Source organism: Talpa europaea (assembly GCF_964194135.1).
Source record: "Talpa europaea genome assembly, chromosome: 4".
Classification (NCBI taxonomy): Eukaryota; Metazoa; Chordata; class Mammalia; order Eulipotyphla; family Talpidae; genus Talpa; species Talpa europaea.
Genome location: NC_140070.1, coordinates 4,346,128 through 4,359,326, shown reverse-complemented (window position 1 = coordinate 4,359,326; position 13,199 = coordinate 4,346,128).

The following is a 13,199-nucleotide window of genomic DNA, read 5'->3' as shown; positions in this document are numbered from 1 at the left end:
TGTTCATTTGTTTTGTTTCTTTAATTCCATGTAAGAGTGAAATCATGATGTGCTTGTCTTTCTCCGTCTGACTTATTTCGCTTAGCATAAGACACCATCTTAATTAAGTGATTGAAATGAACAGCACCTGGAGTGGAACAAGGCCACATCATTATGAAACCCAATGGGGGTGCAGTGAGATATTCCTGGCCCCCAAGTATATAACCTGGGTCAAATCGCAAGGAAATGTTGCATAAACCCAATTGCAGAAGGTCTTACAAAGACTAATTTAACCTTTAAAAAAAAAAAAAAAAGTCCTGGACTGTTCCAGATTGAAGGAGACTAGAGAGTCGTGCCAGCTGGGTGTGGATCCTTTGCTAGAATATCACTGGGCGACTGGTGAAATACAAATGGGAGGCCTGGAGGGAAGTTCTTTGTATTCTTGCATCTTTTCTCTAAATTGAAATCGCTAATTGAATTCTCTAATTGAAATTGCTCAAAAAAATAATAAGAGATGCAGATGTAGGTACAAATACTGAGAGAGGGAGGAGTGACTTTTCTAATTTTCTCCTACCTTTTGGACTTGGGGTCACTGAGAGCACAGAACTGCCCTTGATCTCCTTGGAAAGGTCTCCACCAGGCCCTGCTGGCACCCGGATGGCAGCCAAGCTTCAGAGGCTTGTACTTTGGGTCCCACCGACTCTGGGAACTCTATGCCAACTGAAATTTAAAATGACCACTAGGGAGCTTCCTCCCTGGAAGCAGACGACATCTTGAGGTGTTCAGCTCTCCCAGGACACCAGATTACACCTCGCACATTAACTTTCTTCTCTTTGCTCCCATCCACTCTGGCGCTGGCCTGAGAAGATCAAGCCATCTGCTGTATCTCCCGGCTGTATCCTGCTAAGGGGTGTGAGTGTCCCAACTGCTACATGCATCGTCAAAGGCTCAGATCCGTCCATGACTCCTGGTCCTCCCCTGAATTGACGCCAGCAAGTCTCAGAGGCCATTCCGGAGTCAGGATTTGCCTCGTTGGCCAGTCCCTACCGCCCTGGTTAAGACTGAACACAAGTGAGTATGTATCAGAAATCCCTCCTCGACACGGAAGATACTGCAGATTCAGTTGCTAAGGTCTTAGTTGTCCAACAAAGATCCTTAGACTGTGGCCAAAATGTTTCTTGGTAATAGGAGAGCCCTCGGTTATCTGTGCTGTGGCCAATACCACCTGCCGTCCCCGCATTAACACTTCTGGGGAAGCTGAAACTCAAGTGAACAGACCACTCGGCTAAAATGGTGATTCTTTTAGTGGGGTCTTTCTCCGACTTACTTGATTTCGGTTGGTTTGGGTCTTGGGACTGTGGCTCTGAAGTGCACAGCAAACACGGGGACTGATCCTGCTGACTATAACATAATAGCCCCTGGGGAGCTGTACACCCTCCAGAGCCCTTTGTGCATATTTCAGCCACTAACCACCCAGTAAATGATCTTCCTAAGATGGGGACGTAAGGAAAGAAGTGACAAGAATGACCAGCTTAAAGATTTCAAACCTGAAAGAGTGCTCTGTAAAAATCACAGGGGCTGAGCAAAAACGCCATAACCCATGGACACCACGCAGAGGAGCAGATCCCGGGCGCTTGAGCGCGGTCCTGGCAGTGGTGCCGGCAACCTTGACTTCGATAATCTCTCTCAGCTGAGTGAGCGTTTGATCGGAAGGGGGCTATACAAAGAAATCACAAAAAAGAATTGTAAAAAGAAATTGAAAAAATGTAAAAAGAAAAAGACAGTAAAATTATAAAAAGACAGTCCCAAGATGGAGGTGCTTACGCTCAGTCCACCAAGACTTAACATCAAAACGAACTGGTTTTCAGCTCCTCTGGCAATGTGGTCTTAACTGGTCAGTTTGGAATTTTCTGGTCAGCAGCGATGAAATAACTTCCTCCATCCCCAGAGGAAAATGAGATCATCTGCCGCCAGACCATGTGCTGGGCCCCGCAGGTAATTTACCTAGAGCCTGAAATAACTCCTTCTCCCCTCTTGCCCTCTTTGTGCCAGTGAAGCTGTTCGCTTTGCTCAGCCTTTTGGAGAGTCTCTAAGTGCCTCAGGGGAGCTGCCCACCCATGACTCATTTAATAAAGCCAATTACATCTCTCAAGTGAACTCAGTTGGACTTTTGACATTTAACAAGTTTTCAGGGACAAAGAACAAGCAAGCTTGGTTCTGTCCACGCAGGGAGAGGGGGGAAGCGGGGGACGGCCATTTCTCAGGATGAAGGTGAGGCCTGGCTGTGCGAGGCTGAGCACACAGTCAGTCCTCATTCAATGTGCCCAACAGCAAGGGGCCTCAAGGCCCAACAACACTCGCCGGCGCACAGGAGGTGCTTGCAGGGCACATTTCTTGTTTATTGATTCCCCTGAGCTTCCTGTATTTGTGCACTGCAGAAGCAAATGTTGCATTGGCAACTTCATTGTCTCCGTTCCAAATGGCCTTTAAATAGCCCAGCCTCCTGACTCACTCAGGACTCCTGCCACGGGGGTTAAGGCCCTCGGGTTAGGGAGTAAAGACGCAGCCTTGCGCTCCTGGAACCAATCGCGATGTACTCTGAGAAGTGCCAACCTAGAGATCGTCACAGTCTCGGAACATGGGAAGGAGCAGGTAACTCACACGCCGCTGGCGGGGACGGCGTCCGTGGGGTGCGCAAGGCAAGCCTTCAGGGATAAGCAGGGGCGGTCAAAAGATGAGAGGGGACCAAGGCTGCCCTCCAGAGAGGACTGAGCCCCGCTGGGGCGCTGTGGACATGGTAAGAGATGCTAGCGGTCTGGGTGAGGAGGACACGGACCTCCTTTGGCCCATGAGAATCAAGAGGTGCTGAGGGGCCCCCCCGTAAGTCTCCAGCCTTGCCCAGGCAGGTGGAAGAGCCCAGTTGAGGCGAATGGCCCCGTACCGTAGCGGGCGGCAGAGGCTGGGAGGAGCCTGGCCCCCAGGTGAAACCCTTTGGTTCTTCACGTGAGCAGCAGGCGCAGGTCCTCGCAGCACCTTTTATTTTGGAGCTCAGAGGGGCCAGAGAGGCATCCTGGGAAGGACCCCTATCTTCCCCTGACCACCATCCCAGCCCTTGTCAGGGCCTGCCTCTCCCTTTAGGTTTCCAGTAATGCCCAAGGGCAAAGTCCCTAGCTCTGGGGAGGGCAAGGATTGCCTTCCCCAACTGCTCCATTTCTTTCCTGTCCAGTCCGGCTGCTTCAGGGCCTCGCTGAGCCAAGGCGGCAGGAACAGCGCCTCCCGCTTTGGGGCCTGGAGGGCCCAGGAGGAGGGTCACTCGTGCGCTGCTTAAAATTGGGAGGATCCCCATTTGGAGGAACCTGAAGTTGAGCAATGGGGCAAGAGTCCTCTTTAAGGAAGAGAACAGTACAGACGCAAGCTGGGATGGAAGCCCCGAAAGGGCCTATGCAATGAGGGGACCCCACCCGTCTCTGCTAAGACGCTCACTGTACCCCACGAAGGGGGTGTGGGGCCTGCAGAGAGAGAACGGCCCGGGAGGCCTGACCCCACTTCTAGACTGTGGCTCCTGGATGATCAAATCAGGGCCTGTCTCTGCCCTGACTGATCCCCAAGGCTCTAGGTTCTTTTTGCTCTGCCTCTGCTCCTCCAGGCCTCTCGCCGCCCCTGCCCTCCCCTCCGCCCACCATTCCATGAGCAAGGCCATTTAAAGATCCCCCCAGCCCTCTGCTCTGTTTTGGGGAGCCCCATGTCACCTTCCAAGAAATGCAGTAAGCTGTATTCATGTCACCCATTAGATTATATTGGGATTTGCTATAAAATTTGAAGCTTTTTTTAAAAAATGTTGATTTTGAAAATTGTATCCATTCATCAGCTATTTCTTGAGCGCCGACTAGGAGCCGGGCACGGTTCTGGGACCGAGGTAGGGAGTTAACAAAAACCCCAGCCCCGGGGGACCCAGGGATCAAGTCCAACACATAAATAAAAAATACATATAGTGTGGCAGTTGGTAACAAAGGCTGGAGGGGGGAGCTGCGGGGGGAGAGCCAGAAACACAAAGAAATAAAATAAAGCCAGAAACAAAACAGAAAGAAACACAAATAGGCAACAGGGCAGGGCTGGTCAAAGGCTCCGCAGCCCAGGCGGGGCACAGGCACTGGGTGGTCCCGGCCTTTTGTGTGGCCGCTGAGGAACAGCTGAGGGGCGCCTGGTGGTCTTGGGCGGGCTGAGCGGGAGAGGCTGGCGGGTGAGGGGGCTGTCCAGGTCATGCAGGCCTCGGGGGCCCCCTCCGCTCGGGCAGGGGTCCACTTGCAGGGGTGACTCCTCCGCAGCCCGTGTGGGCTGAGCTTCCCAGGGAGCAGAATGTTCACGAACGCTGCGTCTCAACACTCTTGACCTCTGTGGACGTTAGTTACATGCCTTGGGCTGTGCTGGTTGCTACTTGGATTTGGAAGCCAAACATGTTTTCCTCGCCTCACACGCTTGGTCTGTTCTGGGAAAACTCATGAGCATGGCGTGGGAGGAGACCGGGCTGTTGCGAGCTCCCCTCGGGGCAGGTGCCCCTGGGCTGAACATGACACAGGCCTGCTGGCCCCAGTTGGGGGTATGCTCGGCTCTCCCCAGCTTCTGCACCCACAAAGGGAGAGCACCTTCATCACCCCTCCCGGTGGGGGTGGCTCGAGCTCAGTGAGGCTGCATCTGTCCCCACACAGGCCTCCCAAGGGCGCCCTCCCCCTGCTGTCCACAGCCCCCGCCCTTGACCTGCAGGCCCCTGCTCCCCTGCACTGCCCAACCGGTTGTTCCCTCCCTGAACTTCCAGAGCTGCTGCCCCAAAGCCGCTGCATTGCAGCCAGATCACTGCCAATTTCCACCCACTCTCCACCTCCACCATCTCTCCTTCACCAGACTGGCTTTCCCCTGTCCTCCGGGGATACGCCGCTGCCAGTGCCTTCTATGGCCATGCAGGAAACTCTGCCTGTTCCTGCTGCGGCTCCAGACCCTTCACCTGCTGCTGTCCGCTGCTTCTCCTGTGACGTCCATCCCGTTCTGGCACGTTCATCTCTAGTGATCTGGCACTAAACGTGGATCTGGCACCCCGACTGCCAGTGCTCCCCAGCAGGGGAGCCCCACCGGAGCCTGAGTGCACCCCACAGCCTCATCCTGCTAGCTTCAGCAGCAGCACGAGCCCCAGGCCACACGTCACCCTGCTCTGCGCGTCCCTCGCTCACCCTCTGCCTTTCTACCAGGACCCACTGGCCTCTCCAGACCCGTTTCCCACACCTCCCTCCTTCCATCTGAGGCCTTCCCTGGGGCTTGGGCCAGCCCCGGGTGCTGCCCTCACACGGGGCCTCACTCAGCGGGCAGAGCGGCTGCACCTGCAGCCCCGCGTCTTCCTCCCCCGGGGCCTTGTGCTGGCAGGTGGACCGAGTTATCATTCCCTGCTAAACGGACCAGTCACCAAATCCTCCTCACTCCCACTTCCTCTTGGCACCGGGCTGGCTTCTCGGAACAGTGCGCTCTTTGTTCCTGTGACTCACTCACCTTGCCCCTTCACCCCCAAATTCCTAACCCCTCTCCCGCTGCCAACTGCCGAAAGTGACCTCATCTACCACTTTCTGGAAATCAGTCACTAGGAGTTTCGTCCCTTCCCGTCTGCTCAGGACTCGCCTCCGTGTCTCAGGGGGCCCATGGCTTCCCCTCCCCGCCCACTGCTGCCCTACATGCCCAGCTGAGGGTCGCCAGGTGCTGAAGGCTGCTGAAGGGGGCACCCAAGTCTTAGCTGGGAACTCTGAGGAGTCAGGGAAAGCAAGACCGGAGATCAGAAAGCATGATTCTGATTTTCCAAAGGGGAAGATGATTTCCCAAATCGGCAGGCTCGGTGAGCTCGCACCCGTCTTAGCCCAGGGCCACAGTTCCAGGAGCCAGCGCGAGTCCTCTGTGCCGCATTTTAACAAGGTGGCTGGCCTGGTCCCTCAGGAGAGGACGTGATCGTTTATCCAGGTATCAAGCCAGGTGTTTCTGGTCCCAGGTGAGCAGGTGGGGAAGTAGGCCGAGGGAAAGTAAAACAGGGACTGGTAGTAGCTGGTAAGTGTGCCCCCGAGTGCCGAGTAATCCACGATGCAGCAGGGATGCTTCTAGAAGTCTGCAGAATCCCCTACCTGAGGCCTACCCCTTTCTATGTTTTTCCAAAGTTTTAGGATGGCAATATGGGAGAAATGTTCACAAACAAGCAGGTAATATTTGTAAAGCGGATGATGTGAGAGAGAACAGTCAGAATTCACTCAGTCCGTACCAAGAAGAAAGCACTAACAGGGGAAATTCACTGAGAAAGAACATTGAGTGAAAGAAGCAAGTCAGAGAAAAACATCACCATCAGGTTGCATTTAGACCAAGACACAGGCCCAGTGGCGTGGCTTTGGGAAACACACACAGGGGAGAAACCGAAGGCAGCGAGGGGCAGGCCGCACAGCGGCAGGAGACGGCCGGGGACCGGGGCGGCCCGGGCGGGGGCTGTGTTACTTAGTCTGGGCAACAGGACACAGTTCTTTGTGTTACTATCCTTGAAAAGGAACACATCTTTCCACGCAGTCGTTGGGGTGTTTGTTACATTTTACAGTAAAAGGAAATAAAGGAAATAAATCTAAAATCCTAAAAAAAATCCCCAAAGTGCCAACAGTCTAGACAACATAATGGGTGGAGACTCGGATTCCACAGCCAGTGAGTCCAGGCAGCATTTGGAGAAGGGTCTCGACCAGGACCCCAACCAGACTGGGGAGCAGCTCTGCTGGGGGTTGAGCTGGGGCGTGACCTAGTGGTGCAAAGGGGCCGCCCTCTGTCCTCAGCCCTGCTTTTCCTGCTCATGGGGTGCGTGGGGGCGGCCTAGGTCCACGTGACAGCGGTCTTCAAACACTAAGGCTGCTCCATGGAACAGGAATTCATGGCCAGGGTGGCTCCAAAGCCTGTGAAGGGCAGAGGTCAGGCTGGCTGCGCTTCCACAGTCACTTTGCAGGCGCCAAAGAGCTTTGATGACCATGGACTCCCGGCTCTGGACGCGGCATGCTGAGGCTGGAGATCGGGTAGGTGTGGAGGGCTAGGAGAGCAGGTCTGGCCGTGGTGCACCTGCCCCGGCCCCGCCTGGGTCTGCCACACCATGAAATCATACAGTTTGATGGAACCGGAGCACGAAAGCCACAAGCTGACTCTGAACCAAGAGACTTGCTTTTCAGCATCAGCCTTGTGTCCAGACAGCCATTTGCTTGTGAAAGCTCAGGCACTGTCCTGCCACATCTTCTAAGACTTCAACTACAAAGAGCTTTGAGACCCCCCTGAAAAGCACGGATTTCCAGAGCGCCTCAAGATTCTCAGCACCGGGGTCCCCTGAATCCCGCGTTCACCCTCTCTGACCACCCGCCGCACTGGACTCCCGGCCAGAGGAACACAGCTGGATGGAACCTCAGCCCAGCTACTCCCTCCTGCCACCTGCTGGCCCATCCTTCAGCTCCTGTCGCTCCAGGCCACTCCTGGTGTCCACTCCAGCAGGCCTCGGTCACCCGGAGTCCCGGGGGGAGGAGCTGAGAAGGACCCTGCTATGGGGAAACCTGGGATGACTTTAGTGGCTCTGACTCAAGTAGGAAATCGTAAATTCACAGCCGGTGAGGGCGGAGGAGACCTCAGTCCTGGTTCTAGCCCAGAGCCCTCAAACTGAGGCGCTGTGGGCAACATGCAGCCCACAGAAGGGCCTGGTACAAATCTGACTTAAAAACCGGATTCATGTCATTTCCCACTGGCTCTTCCCCAGTCCCGAGGCCGAGCGCAAGCAGTTGAGTCCATCCGCATTCTAGTCCCCAGGGTCATTGTCTGGCGCGAGACCCCGCTCTCCGGCGCTGGGGTCAAGAGATAACCCCTTCAACTTGCCTCGCGGGCCTCCCCGGTGCCGCAGCGGGTTGAGTGCAGCGCTGTGAAGCTGCCCGCAGCCTCTGCAGCGCCGGTTCCATCCCGCCGGCTGGCGAGAAGCCCACATGGTGCGCGCAGACCTCTCCTGTCTCCCCGCTGCTCCCCTCAGCAGTGTATTTCATCAGTCTGCCTGTTCTGTTCCCCACTCTGTCTCTGGTGAATCCTCTCACCATCCCGCACCTCCGGCCTGTACCCCAGCTCTTGGATAAAAAATAAATAAATCTTTAAAAAAAAAACAACAACTTGCCTCGCTTGCTTTCCCGTGGCCCCCTCTGGAGGATCCAGCTGCTGGAGGTGGGGGGCCGAGGGGATGAGTTGGAGGGGACAGAGTGAACTAGAGGGTGGGCTGACGTTTTAAATTATGTTGTGATTAAAGTTTTGATTTCCAAGAGAGGGGTTGTTCATTCCCATACGGAACCTGTAATTCTCGTAGGAACCGTTCTTGTGTTCGAAAGGGATGAGGAAGTCCCGGAATGTCATCTGGTCATCAAGATGTTATCCAAGGATGGGGAGGAGCAATCGGAGCCTGTTGAAGGTGATTTTTCTCCCGTCCCGAGAAGGTCAGGACTTCCAGCAAATCAGTTAGTTATTCAGTGACTTCTATAAAACCTTATTTCCCCTGGCGAGTGTCCCTGGAGCTGAGACGAGGCTGCCCCCTGGGGGAGAGGCCGCCAAAGGCCCTCATTTCCATTCCTGCCTGACCCCTATGCCACTGGACGTGACCCCTGCTCCAGCGCTGGTCCCCAAGTCCCACTGGACGGAAGGAGGTTCAGAGCGGACAGGAGACACTTTGCAGAAAAGCAGCAGTTAGTGGGCCTCCCGGGTGGCGCAGCGGGTTGAGCGCAGGGCTGTGAAGCTGTCTGCAGCTTCTGCGGTGCGGGTTCGATTCCCGGCTGGCCAGGGAGATTCCCACATGGCGCGGCAGACCTCTCCTGCCTCGCCCGCTGCTCCCCTCAGCAGTCTTTGGTCCTTCTGCCTGTTCTGCTCCCCGCTCTGTCTCTGGTGAATCCTCTCACCCTCCCGCGCCTCTGGCCTGAAACCCAGCTATTGTATATATAAAAAAAAAAGTGGCAGTTAGAGCTGAAAACCCACCGTCGAAAGGTAAAATCTCTCCCATAAAAAACTGCACATTCTCGCCCACGAGACCCGTCCCCCAGGCCTTTCTGAAGCGTGGACGGGTCCAGGACACGAGGCTGGCAAGGAGCAGGCTGGGGGCGGGAGGGCGCATCAAAGGGACATCTGCATCGCCCGAGGGCAGTCCTGTCCCCACCTCCTCCCCTTCCCACCGGGTACAAAGTGAGATGAAAGGAAGTCACTGCCTTGCCCTGGGTCTCTCGCACTGAGCGCAGACTTCAGGGGAACACGGCAGTTTGCTGAGATGACCAACCTGTGACGCGGCACCGGCAGGGGCCGACTCCTCATGCTCCGGTTTCTCTCCACAACTGCCTGAGCCCCAGCGGTCGGGGTGACGCAGGGCATCTTCTCGTGGGGCCAGTGCCTCTCTCTGCCCTCCTCAGTTGACCCCTGGCCTGTGCGTCCAGGCAGGGGGCGGCAGGTTCCACCAGCAGAGCTCAGTGCAGATCCAGAGCCTCCAATAAAAAACAGCAACACGTTGCCCCAAGAAGGGGAGCTGGGGACACTTCACCTTACACCTGCTGCTTCTTTGAAGTAGATTTTATTTTTTAGCTTCAGGTTCACTGCAAAGTGGAGAAGGGACAGGTCCCTTCCCCCAGCCTCACATCACGCAGCCCCCGACTGTGCTGTCAAGAGCCCGCCCCAGAGCAGCCCCGTCACACTCGATGACCCACGGTCACCCGTCACGGCTGACTTCAGGGTCCACGCTTGGTGTCCCTCAGCTGTGGGCTTGGACAGGCGTGTAACTGACACCTATCTCCCGCGGCAGTCTCCCACATACTGTGCTTCCCCCCAGTCTACCCTTCGGCCTAGCAATACCTTCTGATTCTGAACCCCGTGGACCTGGTCATAAAAAAAATAAAATTCTTCCCGCCTTGAAAGCCCAGGACATTGCAGGGGGTGACGCCTGCAGTGGGGGTTACAGCCACTTGGAGGGAGGAGTGACCGAGCGGAGGGGAGGCTTGTTCTCTTGCCCCCTTGAATCCCTGATCCGTGAACGTGTCTGGGCAGACGTGAGGGAAAGGAAGCGCAGGTCCCCAAAGGGGCTGCCGTGTCCGCCAAGCCTTTGCTGTTACAAAGCCCTGGTCACAGCTGCTCTCAAACATGGCGGCAGGAGGCTCCCCACCAAGGCAGAAGATGGATGAAGCAGAAAAGGCCTCCTCTGGGGCTTGGGGACAGGGATGCAGACCCTCTCCTGCCTTCCTGTTGAAGAGGAAGCTGTTTGGAACCAGGGGGAATGAAGCCCTGTCCTCTTCCGACCGTACTTCCCTTTCAAACGCTCTCCTTAAAGCCAGTCTAGTTCTGAAGCCAGGCAGAGCCTTCACGATCCTCAGTGGAAGGTCAACTCTTCAGTTCTGAGGGTCATGATGTAACACAGCTAAGGGCTTCACCACTGAGGCGCTCTGGGAGGCCGAGCTAGAGACGAGCACTGCCTCAAAGAACATTTTCCTCTTTACCCTTTTCAGTAATTTTAACCAGTGGGTGGTGGATTTGACCACCAGGCCAAAAACCAACTGACTAGCCCTTCAGGCCGGAAGGACCCCACTTCTCATATGCATACCCCAGAAACCATAGCAAATGTTAGCCTTCTCTCTGCAAGGCGAGCAGCTGCAGCAGCAACCAGCACTCATGAGCGTGGCCGCGTCCGGGGAGGGGCGCATCAGGACACTCGTCTTTATGACCGCGGTGCTTACAGGGTGGGTGCCGTGGGAATGAAAAGCAATGCAGACTTGAGAGTTCCTTCCTCCCCCTTCTTTTATCAGCCTGCACATACTGACACTCACTCCCCGGAGCTGAGAAATAGCAAACTCCAGCGGGTGTCTGGGTTCACGTCCCGGCCTCCAGCCTTGGCTGCCCCGGCCGGTGCACATGGAGCCGAGTGGGGCACCGCAGGCAGCGTGGGAGCTCCTCGGGAAGCACGGATCTGAGCGAGGGCATGGCTTATAAAATCACCCACCCACGTCCTGGAACTTTCCTGCAGCTTAGGACATGTGCCAACAAGCACGAGATGACCTCAGTCTGGCCTGTCGCACTGAAGTCGTTGCCCAGAAGACAGGTCCTTCTCTCCAAGGAAGGCGGGGAAACTACCCCACAAGCAGCCCGAGGTGGGGGAGATGCGCACTGAGAGGGTTGGAGAGCTGGGAATGTGACTTGGAGAATTTAGAAGCGTGGCCTTGACATTTTAAACCGGTGTACGCCATTATGAAACATTTAAGGGTTCCTGGGCCCCTCACACGACGACGAAGACAGAAGTATTCCTCCTATTTACCTGTAACGCGGGGCCCGGAGCAGGCCTTCAGAAGCAGTGCAAAGTCAGAGGTGACTGCTAGAGGCCAAGTCTCCCCATTTCAGATGTTTGTGGCTGGGAGTCCAACACGAGCCCTGGTAGCCAGGGGGCAGGGCTGTCTCACTGAAGCACAGACCCTGCTTTGTCAAAGTGTGCGTCAGGGAAGGGTCACCCACTTTGACCCAGGGGACCTGGAGGCAGACGCAGCCCTGTGACCCGCTGACTTGAGCCTATGGTGAATGAGGATTTAAAGAAAAAAAGCTGCAGCACCCTCAAAAGCAGCACAGGGATGAGGGCCACCTGTTTCATAACCAGCAAGTTCTAAGAATTTATATAACAATGTCCTTCCTTCTAAATAAAAAAATGATACTTTTATTATATATTTTTAAATCACAGGACTCCAGGGGCTAACAATCATCACACACACGCACAGACACACACACTTTATCACTAATTTCTGGAATCATCTCCCACGCTCCCTCTCAAAATTTGGCCTCTGAGTTATGCTCCAGGAATTTTCCGGCTCAGCTGCCTCCACCAAGTCAGGATAAATGGAAACACGAAGGTCTTCTGGCTTCACCCACAGTCCCCAAGCGTGGCGACGGGAAGGCCGTCGGCTGGAGGCCGGTCTGCTGAGTCAGCACAGTGAGATGGGACCGGCTCGGCGCAGGCTCCCGGGGAGGCCGGCTGTGCGCGGAGGGCCCCCGGCCTGCAGCCTGGTTCTCTCCTTTCACTTTTGGGTTTTGTCTCTTTCTACGGGGTTGCCTCACCTGCTGCAATAAAAGTGTGTCTTCTGTTCAGAGTCACACTGGAGGGCAGGCGGCTCGAATGAGTAGTGCCGTTATATGTTACGTCACTGAGCCTACAATTGAGAAATCTGAACTCTGGGGTTACAACTCAAGATAAATATTATTTCAGGGTAAACAAACACATTACTTGGCTGGCCAGCAGAACGCTCAATTCTTTCAAAAGCCATAACCGCATGTGGATTTCTGCTTTCTGCCATTAGCCCAAGACAGACGCCTGGTCTCTGCACCTTCACTATCACTCCGAGAGCATGCGCTTCCCTTCCTGCTCCCCTCCTCAGCACCGAGACTGACTCCAGGGCCCAGGAGGTGAAAACACATGGCCTGGGCAATTTGGTGCTCAGTTCAAGCTGCCCAAGGCCCAACCCTGATTAACACCGACTACTTCTTTATTTTTTTTATAATTATCTTTGTTTTTTGTTTTTAAAGATTTATTTATTTATTTATACAAGCACTGGGTACAGTCAGAAGCACAGGAGGGTGAGAGAATTCACCAGAGCCAGAGCGGGGAGCAGAACAGGCAGAAGGAGCGAGGCACACTGCTGAGGGGAGCAGCGGGCGGCAGGAGAGGTCTGCGCGCCATGTGGGATCCTCCTCAGGTGGCCGGGGAGCAGCCGGGGATCGAACTGGCATTTCAGAGGCTGCGGGCAGCTTCGCAACCCAGCGCTCAACCGCTGCGCCACCGGGGAGGCCCCCGACTACTTCTTTAAACGTGTTGATACCCAGGTGGCGGCCTCGCGGGGACAGCAAGCTTGCGGGAGCTGGAAGCCAGGACAAGCCGATGACCCAGGACCTCCCTCCTGACAGACGCAGACAACACAAGGGACAGGGAATTTGAGGGCAGCAGTTTTCTGAAAACACCACCGTCATCTTCCAAGTCCATGAGCCTTTCCAGTCAGGAATCGGGGTGGGGGTGACACGCACATGTAATGCTCACGATATAGTCTTAACAGAATAAAGACATTTTAAGAATATGAAACGCTTTTTAAGACATCTATTTTCAGGGGCAAACCACGGTAATAGAAATACTCTAAAGAGCTGGTTCG